Source organism: Cupressus sempervirens, chromosome 9 (assembly GCF_028749045.1).
Source record: "Cupressus sempervirens isolate cs-2001-9-10 chromosome 9, ASM2874904v1, whole genome shotgun sequence".
Classification (NCBI taxonomy): domain Eukaryota; kingdom Viridiplantae; phylum Streptophyta; class Pinopsida; order Cupressales; family Cupressaceae; genus Cupressus; species Cupressus sempervirens.
Genome location: NC_143126.1, coordinates 729,366,561 through 729,380,491, shown reverse-complemented (window position 1 = coordinate 729,380,491; position 13,931 = coordinate 729,366,561).

The window sequence follows — 13,931 nt, the reverse complement described above, 5'->3', positions numbered from 1 at the left end:
TGCCAATCGAGTTTCACACATCTTTGTTTTGGGCTTAAAATAAACTCACACTCAATCTTGAATGCCTAACAATCAATGAACATTGCATGGTTTGGATGCATTTTCAATGGCGCTCACATTTCTTATGTTGACGATCTCTCAACTTTCATTATGCTGATGATCCTATCAAATCGGAATGAACATTGTATGCCATAATCACAAGTGTCTTCAATCATAGCTTACAAAATCTAAATCATCAATTGGAATAAACGCATGTCTTTTAAAGCCCAAGATCATGTATGTGGTCTTGTTTTACACTTTTTAGGAGGCCTGCTTGGGGATTTCATCACCCCTTGAAACAACCTCAACTCCAGCGTTTCGGCGGAGTATAAAAATTGGGAGGTGAATCCAAAGACACCTCTCTTGGAATCAAAATTTTGTCACTTAGGCTAAGCCTCAATGAACTTTATACCCTTGAGAAGTGAAAGAGGAGAAGTGGGTTACCACTCCTCTCGGCTATGTGACATCTTTTTGGTTTCATTTATGGATTTGGGCCTCACGTACCTTGCGTATATCGAGGACTCCCTAGCTATAACAAATTTCATCCTTGTAGAAAGCTTTCTAGGATGTTGGTGTGTTTGACGTGCTTGCTTCAAAATTTTGTCTGCTTGTTTGTTCATAGCTTTTGAATGAATGTTTGCCAACTTTGGTCAAAATCCCAAAAAAGCAGATTTCTCCCAGCTCAAGGCATACTTAGCATAGTCATTGCCTCATCAGAAAATCATCCAAGCTCCCCCACTGCAACCGAATCTATCTAGTTCCTTACTTTAGAAAAATCTCAAATCCAAAGTCTCTCTGAATCATCCCCCCTAGCCAGCTAGCAACCCAATCCAAAATCACACCCAAGCCTTTAAGGAATTGTTGTTACTATGCCAGAGTTTGTTATCCAATCAATTTGACCAATCCACCAGTCTCACCAAGGTTATCCCTTTGACAGAGCTTTGTCTGGGTAATCTAGCTTTGTCACTTGTTATCCCTCATCACCTTGAGCTAAAGGTTGGGATACATAAGTGATCAATCTCATGTCATGCCCATAGGATCATTAGTCTATCCTTAAGTTGACATAATCTCCACCAATCCAGTGCATAGGAAAGCAAAATCCTCACTTTTTGATAGCATGCACTTGAAGTCTTCCATCCATAAGAAATCCAAAAATCTCCAGCCAATCCTCCTTAGGTCTGTCATACAGCTTTGACTCTCCCTAGGAAATCCTTCATTAGCCAATCCAAAATCTGCGCTTAATCCAAATCCAACCATGAGCTTCCATGTTCATCCATATGCAAGACCCCATCCCCATCCGACTCATCATCAAAACATGAAATCCCAAACCTATCATGATGTGTTCGGTTGTATTGTCCTTGCTCCTACCACCTCCTATTCCAATGATGATGAAAATCTTGTTGACTATGACGGGTATATTGAAAGCCTTAGAAACATTCCCCCAAGCATCCCACAAAATCCATGCATTCTTCCAAACTATCTAGTCATGCCATTTGATATCCCAGCTTCTCCTCCATCACCCAATCAACCAAGCTTCCAATCTTCCACCCCCATCACACTAGCTATTCCTGTCAATCCACCTCCACCTCTGACACACGAGTCTCCAAGGAATCTCCTAGAGGAAATACAAGAAAAGTCACCTCCAACAGTCGATAAGCCATGTCATCTAATCCAACCATGTGAAGTAGTCAGTAATAAAGCTTCCCCATTAATAATATCACCTCCATCTCCCATAGCTATCATCCCCATACCATCCATCAAATTGCTTAAAATCCTTCCACTTCCCACAAGCATCAAAATCCCACCATCTGTCAAAACACTCCAAATCCTATCCACATCACCTCCAAGAATTTCAAAAATCTCCCATAATGACCCTTATGCATCCATCTTCTACTCACCCATCTCCACTACTGAATCTCCCATCTATCCATCCATTGCCTTTGAAGAGTCCATCCCTTCACCTCCTATTGCACCATCCACTCCAAACCAATCCTATCAAGATCCTACCCAAAAGCATGTTGACATCCCCCAAATCATAAACGAAGATATCATCATACCATGTCTTCCATCCATAGTGCAATCACTATCCCCTCCATCTCAAAAACCTCAAGCCATACCTCCTCTACTGTAGGATATCTTTTCATCCCATCAGCTAAATCAAGATCCTATCCTACCATCTCCTCCACTCCATGCTTCCATCTTACCACCTATCCAAGCTATTTCACCATCTATAATATACCCTCTTGGTTCACTTACATTCATCCATAGTGGCCTCCTCTCAGCAGAAGAATTAAGAATAGTATCTCCCTATTGCAGTACATCTGGTAAAGCACTTCCACCATTTTCTGCAAGCAAAAAGTATCCTGAACTAGTTCAAATGATCAATCGATGGCATTATCAAGGTCAAGGTTTAGGACCACAAGAACAAGGAATTAGAAAGCCTATTATTGCACAAAAAAATCTAGGATTTCATGGTCTTGGATATGTATCCAAAGGCTCGCCATCTAAAGGTGTTGGTACACCACACCCCCAAACCAAGCCTATCTCCAAACCCCCCATGACAGCCTCCCATCACTCCTTCAAGAAATCTTATGTTATCCCCCCTCCACCATCTTTGCAACCTAAAACAACCTACCATATCCCCCCTTCATCCGCTAAATCCATTTTGGGTCCCTATGTCCCAAAATCTACCATCCTCCATCCTCCTATTAGCCATCATTAAAATCCTATTCCCTCCATTCCTATGCAAGATCAACAAAGGCACATATCGAGGCACATCATCCATCATCATCCCCCTACATGCTCTCCCATGTCCTCTCCATCTCACAAAGCTTCTCCTAACCATATTCCCAAAGCTTACCACAACAATGTAAATGCCAACTTCAAAATGCATAAAGCTAAAAATCCACATCCTAGGCAATCATATGTCTATTCTAAAAGACATACTCCAAAAAGGAAAAATCCAATCAAAGAAATCAAAATAATGCAAAAGCCTATGAAAAGAAAATCCAAAACCATGTGGATCCCAAAGAAAAAAGTTGAAACCCAATGCATAATGGCATCCACCATTGTTAATCCTCCATCTAGTGACTCATGTCCCCCATCTCCTAACTCCATCGTGGGTGCCTATATCCCCAAGCATGCTTCCACAAATCCTCCATCATGCCCGCATCTACCACCTATCCCCCATATGCTATTTTCACACCCATCCCAACATGTGCGAATGTTGCTCTTGCAAGCATCCCCATCTCATGCTCCTTTCTAACCTTTTCATCCCTCCATCTCCTACCATCAATCCCATCTAATCCAATCTATTGCATAAATCACACATCTGGTGTACCAATAGCTAGCAACAAAATTGAACATTCCAATAGCCAGTGAAAAATCCCAAAAAAGCCAAAATAGCTGAAGAAAGAAAAAATCATTCTAGCTGAGTCCAAAGTCAAAAAGTCAAAAAAATAAAGAAAAATAAAGCGTCCACTGGTGAAAACTTGGCAATTCAAGCACCTTGGACAAGTACCATGATGAAAACTTGGCAAACAAGCATCATGCGTAATCTAACCATCCCTAACTTAGCCTATCATCCTCATGCTTTTGGTCGCATCTTGACATCCAACTCCATCTTCCAATCTATACACCTATCCTCCATCCTCCATCTTCCATCTTACACCATCCACTGATCTTCTGCAGCTTTAGCTAATCATCCCAACTATCATCCATCTCCCTAGTGCCTTCTGCTTTTCCATCCTAGCTTGAATCCTATCACATCCATCGAAAGACCTCCTTCCACATGTCATCTTCTGACTGGGGGCACTTTATTCCTTGGAGATCTTGTCTTGTCCATCCTCCCTTGTCATTAGTATCCCACTCTAGGCTATCCTCATGCAAATCCAATGTCATCCTCTCATTAGCCATTCACTCTAGCGCCATCTATCCATTCAGCTACCACCAACCTTAGCATTGTCCCCATCATCATCATTGGATGCATCTTGTCAAATCCATATCTTTCATTATCACCTCATCCTTAGCTTCTGCCTCTTGCACCAAATTGAGCCATCCCGCTATCCTCTCATCCTAAGCTTTTTATCCATCTGTATCATACCTATCATTGGTCCGTTAGCTTGTACCATATCTTGATTAGCCCTCTTGTAAATATCTTGGTCCGTCAACTTGTACATCCTCTTTAGCTTAGTACCATTGTATCTATCCAGCTTTTGTATTAGTTTTTCCTTGCTCAACATCTTACACATATCGCACAACCCTTGGTTAGCTATCCCAATACATCCTTTAGCTAGATCTCCTATCACCAAAGTGTTATCCTTCTTAGTTCAGCTTGCCAGATGCATCACTCATCTAGATCCACCAGCTTAGGTGCTCTCTAATAGATCCTTGTAGGATATAGCTTTCCTCATGTTTGATCTTGGTCTGTTAGTACCTCGTCCTACCCATCTCATTGGAAAATGTTTCTCTTTTGGATTTTCACTTTCTTTTGATTTGGAATCTTCCCTTTTGGGTCTTGAAGTATCTTTTCCAAACAATCTTTTTGTTCTGTCCTCAAAGTTGCCACGATCTTCCATATCATGGTATACTGCGAATGGGGCAATCTGGGCATAAGGTCTTGATCAAGTCTTTTGTTTGTTTTTCTTTTCTGCTTGTGGGTTACCTAGTGTCGATTCCACTCTGATTCTTTCGAGATTCATGTGTGATGTTGGGGAAATCCTTGCATGTTTGTTTTGAGTCAATCTGTCAATCCTCTGGATAGTTGGTGAAAAGGCCTTGATGTTCTTGATAACCTTGGCAATTAACCAATAGTCCTATAGCAAATCTAGTGCTCAACTACATGGTGGTACTTCTCTTTGAAGTATCCCCCCGCTCAAAAAGCTTCAATGGTTTTCCTTCATCTCCATTATCCCCCATCCATATCTAGCATTTGTCTCTCCTACCCCAGCTTATGCATCAGTATCTCTTTGAATCACTCATCACCTTTAGCTTTAGGGATCCATAATCCTAGTCTTAGGGATCCACCAAGCTTCATCTTTCGAGATCCACAATCCTAGTCCTAGGGATCTCCGAAACCCATCCTCTACCAATCTGACTCCCTGAAATCCTGTTGCATCTACTTTTTAATCCCCTCATCCATCTCCCCATCCTAGATTCCTTTTATAGCACTTCGCTCCTTCATCCTCTGCAATCCCTGAGATCTTAAGCTTGCTTCCTCTTGTGCCTTTGATTCTCCCTTTATCATTCTCCCATAGTGGCAGTTTGAGCTAACTAAACCTCTTCTCTTAAGCCAATATGAGTCTTCTTTCTCATCTCAAATTCTTGTATTTTTCAAGAAGTTGTCTAGCCTCGCTTTCTCTCCCCACCGCCTTCTTGAGGGAGCATCTTGCAGTCCATTCTCTCCTCTTCTGTTCTAGCCTTGGGCATCTTATTTTCTTATCTTTGATGCCATGCCACTGGTGGCATCACATCAAAGAGGGGCAAAATGTAGACACCTAAAAACCTTTAGAAAATAAAGTATTTTTATTTTCTGAAAAATTCTCGATGACATCATCATTTATTAATTAATTATTTATTTAATTTATTTATTTATTTTTATGCCATTAAATCCCTTTATCTTAATTAAAAATATTTAATTAAGGAATCCCTCCCAAAAATGTTTAAATCTTATTTAAACATTATTTTCTTATTTATTAATTATTTAATTAATAAATTGACCAAAAAACCCAAAATAAATAAAAAGTTTATTTTTTGCCCAAAACTTGGCCAATTTCCTTAAGACCACTAACCTCTTCCAAAATCTTCTAATCCTTCTTTAATTTTGATTAAAGGCTAATCCCATCATTTCCTACCCCTAATCCCAACTCAAAATATTTAATTAAGATTAAATATTAATCCTCATGTTTATTAAAATTTTTTTAATAAATATCTCCTCAACCCAAACCCTTGAAATAAATAAAACTTTATTTATTTCCTAAAAATCTAATTTATCCTCATCCTAAGAAGTTCTAGACTCTTCTAGAAAGTCTTCATCCTCATCCTAGGAAGTTCTAGACTATTCTATAAAGTCTTTATCCTCATCCAAAGTCTAGACTCTTCTAGAAGATGTCTTTAAACCTAATCTTAATCCCCTCCTAACCTTGTCACATTCCCTAAAAATGGGTTAAGACTTACTAACCCAAGCCAAAGTTAACAAATATCTCCTCCTTCACCCACCCTCATTAAATGCCATCCACTTGCCTATCCCTAAGCTAATCCTAAACCATCCTCTAATCATTTGCACAATCCTAAGCAAGCTTAAAACCTTCCTAATCAAGCCCAAGTCAAAATTCCTCTCATCTCCTTCAAAATATCCCAACCATAAAACTTTATGAAGCCCACTAGGCCATAAATGACTCTTCCAAGCCCTTTTATTGCTCTTACAAGCAATTATGAGGGTCTTTATGAAGATTTTATCCCTTGAGCCTCCTTTTTTGACTCATCCTTCCCCTTTCCTCCATCCTCTCACCTTGTGACATGTGTCACTCCTTGATTGGTTGTAAGGAAGCACAATCCATGTGCTCTCCTCTCATGTAATCTGAGCCCTCCATGAGCTTTTTTCCATCCTTGCATCTTAGCCCTCAATCCCTCAACCCTCTTTCCTATAAATTGGATCCTTCCCCTTTGCAAAACAACACAATCCATGAAGTAAAGTCATAATTCCATTTTGAGAAGCCATTTTACATTAAAACCATACACTCACACCCAAATTCCAACTCCATTTGAAGCCCTTTGTGAAGCATAAAAGCTTGAGCATACATCCTATCTATTTAGACAAAGCCACTCAACAAGAGAGCTTCTCATTGAGAGAGTCCATTAATGGCTCATATTCTCAATTGAGAGCTCATCTTAGTCTATCTTGAAGTTTATGAATTTTTTTTAGTTTGTAGAAGCTTTATTAAAATTTGCACAATCCTAAGCAAGCTTAAAACCTTCCTAATCAAGCCCAAGTCGAAATTCCTCTCATCTCCTTCAAAATATCCCAACCATAAAACTTTATGAAGCCCACTAGGCCATAAATGACTCTTTCAAGCCCTTTTATTGCTCTTACAAGCCATTATGAGGGTCTTTATGAAGATTTTATCCCTTGAGCCTCATTTGTTGACTCATCCTTCCCCTTTCCTCCATCCTCTCACCTTGTGACATGTGTCACTCCCTGATTGGCTGTAAAGAAGCACAATCCATGTGCTCTCCTCTCATGAAATCTGAGCCCTCCATGAGCTTTTTTCCATCCTTGCATCTTAGCCCTCAATCCCTCAAGCCTCTTGCCTATAAATTGGATCCTTCCCCTTTGCAAAACAACACAATCCATGAAGTAAAGTCATAATGCCATTTTGAGAAGCCATTTTACATCAAAACCATACACTCACACCCAAATTCCAACTCCATTTGAAGCCCTTTTTGAAGCATAAAAGCTTGAGCATACATCATATCTATTTAGACAAAGCCACTCAACAAGAGAGCTTCTCATTAAGAGAGCCCATTAATGGCTCATATTCTCAATTGAGAGCTCATCTTAGTCTATCTTGAAGTTTATGAATTTTGTTTAGTTTGTAGAGGCTTTATTTAAATTTGGTTTCTATTAGCATACTAACATTTCTCATATACAATGAGAACTTGATAGAACTCCTTGATATACTCCCGAACACATTTTTTTGTTTGCTTCAATCCTTGAGTTTTCTTCAATAGATCAATCTCATAATCCATGGGGATCAATTTTTTCTTTAGTTTAACTATAACTTGATTACATCATGTGATCTTATCTTTCTCTCTTTGATTTCACTCCAATTGAATCTCTTGCCACCAGATCTTTGCATGAACCCTTTAGTTTGGTCTTCACAAACTTGACCCTATTCAGATCTTCAATATCTTTATACTCAAAGTAATCCTCCAATTAATTGATACATTTGATCAACTCCTCTACATTAAGATTTCTCAAAAATATGGGAACATCAAACTTAGGTCTTTTCCAATCTTGAAAATGGCCCTAAAAATATTTTTTCCTTATGGGTTCAAAACTTCCTCTTCATCCAAATCAATATGTCTATCTAATTATCTTCCACACTCACTCTCATCTCTTACAACAATATTCATACCTTTGCAATTTTTTTCTTTCAATGCTTGCATTTTCCTTTGGAGGGATCTCAACTTAGGTGTAATACCTCAATCACCACATTCCATTCATGGAGGCATTTTTGTACTTCCATGGAAACCCTAGGGAAAATTGCCTCACAATCGATGATTTGTCTACATGCATAGCCTAAACCATAACTCTAGTATAAACTACCTCATAGCCAGTGAACTATTTACATTCTTACTAACTCCTTCTCTGATACCACTTAATGAAGGGTGCTCCCATTAATACCAAAAAATACACAACAAAAATAGAGAAATAACCACAAATTGAGAGAACAAAATATGGACTTTTTACTATCTCCACAACTGTGGAATTCTAGACTTTATTATTATAATATGAAAACCTAAATAAGCACCTTCCTTAAAACAATCTATAAAATAGAGTTGTGACTATTACCCAGAACTTCCTTAGAAAACCTATGAGCCTTCCTTATGTGGCCTTTTTACCACTTGGGAAGGTTCTAGACACTAAGCTCTAACCCTTGAGGCCAACTAACCTCGTAGTATATTATCTTATTACACTTTATTACATGGAATTAACTCAAGACAATTTACAAATTACATTTTTGGATAGATCCATTTATGGAGACAATAACTAATCACATGTTGACCCAATTGGCTATTATAACCCCACTCTAGTGTTAGATTGTGGTGACTAATTAGGGAAGTAGTATACATATCCATAGCATTAGATTTGTGTGCCCTATTTTATCAAGATTTTGGGCCAACATGTAATTATTAATTATAACCCTAAAGTGGTAAAAATACTTGTATAAAGGGGTTAGGGTTAGGGATTTTTTTATTAGTGTGATGAAAAAATTGGTTCTTGTGGTGGTATTGAGCTATAACAGATTAAAAATTGTAATCAGGGTGTAATCACTGGGTCATAATAATAACGAACTTGTTGTTTTGTGGATGTAGCCCAGGGATTGGATGAACCACATTAAATCTTGGTGTCTTGTGTTCTTTTCTATGTGATCTATTATTTTCTGATATTGTTTATATTTGCATGTAATTTTTATTTGTATCCATGGTTTAATCCTAACATCTAGAATTCTTGGCAAAAGATCTTGATGGAACCTCAAAATTTGAGTGCTCTTGCCAAGTTTTGCAAAATTGAGATCCAGCCATGAACAACATTTTGATTTCATGATTTTGGGATATATGAAAATATTAGACTCTGATTTTTCAATTTTGGAACCAACTCTCTTGTGATTCTCTAATTTTTTAATTTCCAAACTGGACTTTTAGATGTACTCTTATTGAGAAAAATTGACAAGGAAGATGTCTTTGGTCTCTAGTTTCATGATTTTGATGCCAACAATTCTATGACATTTCTTAATTCTAAGGATTAAAAAGAAGCCTTTATTTCATTAATTATCTAGCAAAAGAGGTTATGTCAAGGATTTATTTCATTCATCTAATTTTCTTTCAAATATGACATTAATTGAGGATGGCTCATACTCAATATTTGAAGGAAATATGATCATTAAATGTGTTGTGTCTTGATCATATATATAAGGGCATTTGGTAAGTTTATTTTTTTTATAGAAATTCATTATTGTGCTATTTTTTGCAAGGAAGAAGATATGGATTTTCTAGTATAATCATGCAATGAGAATGCAATGCCTCACTTGGTCATGCAACCTAGGTTGGCACCAACTAAGAAGACCAATTTGATGTCATCAACAACATGTATGTAGTTGCATGGGATTTGTGGACAACATATGACTAGTACTAGAGTGATTGCCATGAGATCTTGATAGAAGAGGAAAAAGGAGAAGCTTAGAACATGCTTGTCAGAGTGCCAGATGAGGAGGTGATTGAGTACTTGAAAGAAATTCTTGATATGATAAGAGAATTATAAATCTCTTTCAAGATCTTTTTTTGTTGTAATCAATTCATAGCAACATGGTTGAAGTATTTTTGTATCCTTTTGTGTTCTATAAGAAAGGATACTAGGGCCTAGTATAGGGGGATAGAAAATATATATAGAAATTGTAAATATAGACTTGTATAGTGGTAGTTAGATAATGCAAATTGTTACAACCCAATTGCATCTCATTATTTGAATTAATAAAATATACCATGTTCTTTTATGAAAGATAGGTAATTGGTTGTTGATTTTTTCTAAATTCAAATTCCTCTTGGATTTATTATTGGAAGAATGAATGCTAATGATATTCCTATGGGTGAGTACTATAGAAACATGATTAGATCATTATCATGATGATATGTTGCATTCATGACTGTGTTTTTCATTGATGTCAACATATTAGTTTTATGTGGTATCTAACAAAAGAATAGTTGTAAAGATAAAGTTGATATGGAAAGATCATTGAGTACTTTTAGTAGATAGGTTAAAGGGAGATTACACTATGTCTCTAGTATATGCATATAACCTCATAAGCATAAGATATTAAGTCTAGTCGAAGTTATTCAAGTTTCGATGAAGATTGTACTAAGATAGAGTTTATAGAGGCATATTTTGGTAAACTTGTTATATCTCTTAGTAAAGTTGTTATTCTAAGAAGCTGAAGTTAAAGATGTGAAGAATACATGTTGGTGATGATGTGGCTAAGCTTGCTCATCATAATTTTATATGTACAAAAATTTATTCAAGTTGAAAGGTGAAAGATTAATGTTATCACTAAGTGTAACATATTCTTAATGTGGTCCTATAATAATTAAATGAGAAGCTATAACAACCAATTCAAAGAATTTTTGTATGGATTTAGTATAATGGAAGGACATTTTCCTTTATCATGTATGGAGGAATGTGAATGATTGTAAGTAGCACAAAGAGAGAAATGCAAAGATAAGTAGAGCAGAAGTGAAGGAAACTTCATTGCCAAGGTTTTATTATGTGATCTAAAGTTTGATACTTGGATCTAAGGTTCATGACCTAGTCTACAAGGTTTGACAGTGATTGGTCTGATTGACAGGATAGAGGAAAGAAGTTAAATTTTAGTACATACAATTATTTTTCAAAGAATAGTTGAGAGATCAGTTGGACAATGAGTTCAGTGATCTTGCTCCAGAAGCTATTTGGATATTGGGTCTTTCTATCTTCTACAACTCCTAACAGGGTTAGCACAACTCCTAATAAGGTTAAAATATTCTAACAAGGATTCAAAGTCTCCTAACAGGGAATCATATGTACTAAATGTTGTAATAGACTCCTAACAAGGTCCATCCTCTAACAAGGATATTTATATTAGTACATCATCTTGTGGGCATCATTCCCACCAAGGTTTTCCCTCTGATCAAGGGTTTAACATATATGGTGTAATTGTGTATGTGCATCTTTGTATGGTTGTTATCTACTTTTGTTTAAGGTTGATAAAAAATTTAATTATTGGATAACTAATTGACCACCACCCCCCCCTCTTAGTTATCTTGAAGGACTATTGTTTCTAACAATTAGTATCAGAGCATCTGGTCCTTGAAGATAAGGCTTAATAGCTTTGGGAGATCCATGGTGAGTTATTTTAGAAAATATAGTCCTAAGTCTAATATAGGAAATTTTGACTCACAGAAGATGGAGCTTCTTGGTAAGAGATCAAAAATGTGTACTGAATTGAGCACTAAGTTTCTAGATAGAGGCACAAGTAAAGACAAATCTAGATCTGAAGAAGACATGAAGATCAAGAAAGGTATTGATCTAGTTATGAAAAGAGAAAAAGAAGGTAAAAAAAAATTTTCTTGTTGGACATGTAGTGAGTTTGGTCATTATGCATCAAAATTCCCTAAGAGAGTATGGAAAGATTCTTGAATGATTGTGATGAAGATAATGAGCTTGAATTGGTTAAGGAAGATGAATAAGTAGAAGAGATAGCTTTGGTAACTTTTGTTGAACCAGAGGCTAACCATGAAAATGTGGAAGTTATCACTAACAATGTTTTGTAGAATGGAAATTAGATTGAAGAACAAAGATATGTTCCTAGAGTAGAAGAAAGAGTTGAGTTGACAACTCTTGAATAGAATGGAATTGTAGAGAGAAGAAATAGGTTAGTAACAAAAGCAACAAGAGCTATGTTAGTTGAGAATGATGAATCCAAGATTTTTTGGAGAGAAGTTGTGAATACAACAATCTACACTATAAATAGAGTGCAAGTAAGGAAAGACACAAATAAGACCCCTTATGAACTATGGTTTGGTCACTCACCTACAAATGAAGGAGAGCTAAGGTAGGGACAAAGCTTGAAACCTTCAATGAGCTAAGATTTGAGATAAAAACTCCTACTTTAGGTAAGAATATGAAAATGAATCATCCACCTAAGTAGATCATCAGAAGTAGAGATAAAGGTGTAATGACAAGAATTAGAATCAATGAAGAACTATGTTTGATATCTCAATTTGAAAAAAATAATGAATATGAAGCATGTAAAGATGACTATTGGAAGCAACCTATGAAAGAGGAATTGGACCAAATAGTAAAGAATGAGACATGGGAATTAGTCCCTAGACAAGCAGATAAGAATGTGATAGGAACTAAATGGGTATTCAGGAACAAGATGAATGAACAAGGTGAAGTTGTAAGGAAAAAGGCAATATTGGTATGTAAAGCTTACTCATAGTTAGAAGGAATAGACAATAATGAAACCTATGCTCTTGTGAAAAGAATAGAAGTCATAAGGTTATTCTTAGCATATGTAGCATATAATAAATTCAAAGTATATTAGATGGATGTCAAGTTAGAATTTCTAAATGGAAAACTTGAAGAAGAGGTATACATAGAATAGCCTAACGGTTGTCCTTTAATAGATGACAAGAACATAGTATGTAAATTGAAGAAAGCATTGTGTGGCTTGAAGAAAGCACCTAGAACTTGGTATGCAAGGTTAGACAAGCATTTGACAAAGCTTGGATATAGCAAAGGTATGGTAAATAGTAATCTCTATTGAAAAGAAATTGATGATGGATGTAGTGCCTCTCCCATTTGACTTTTGTAAGTCATCCTAATGGATGCAACCTTGATGATCTTTTGTTGTGATGGATCATGATTGTGACCCTAAGTGGTCTACACCATTGAGGTGTTCAGATTTATGTTTCTGTATCAGTTGCTTTGATTATGCTTTTGACTGATCTTTGAGATTATGATGTGATTTTTGGTTCACTAAGGTTTGTGCCAGTGGTTACCAGGATCGATGTGGTATCATGAAGTTGTTTCGTGATTACCCTGAAATGTGTACAGAGATTGCACTGTGTACCATTACCATGCTACACTGGACTAGGTTCCTGTAGCAGTGGTTAGTCATGTTTATGACTGTGTTCTCTTATGTGTTTTTAAATGCCTTTTTTAATGCAGAGTAATAAAGCATTATTAAATGCTCAAGTAATTAGAAATGGATTGTCCATGTTGTTTTATTGGGTTATGTGCTGAGGCATTTACCTTGTTATATTTCTGATTAGAGAGATATTTGTTACTCATGTTATGTTTACATTTGAGAGGACCCGAGGGTCAGATGCTACACTTTGATTCCAGTATCATAGATTTTAGACTACTATGCTGTTCAGTTAATCATATTGCATGATGATGCCATTTTGAGATGACAGTGTGTTTTGTGATGTTATCTGGTATTTGGACATATCTCTTATTATGTTGTGTGATGGATTTAATGCTATGGTTATTTACTTCATTCCTGCGTTGTTATGTTTTATGCGAACGTGAGTGATGTAAATAGATTATTTTAATATAATTAAATAAATGGTTA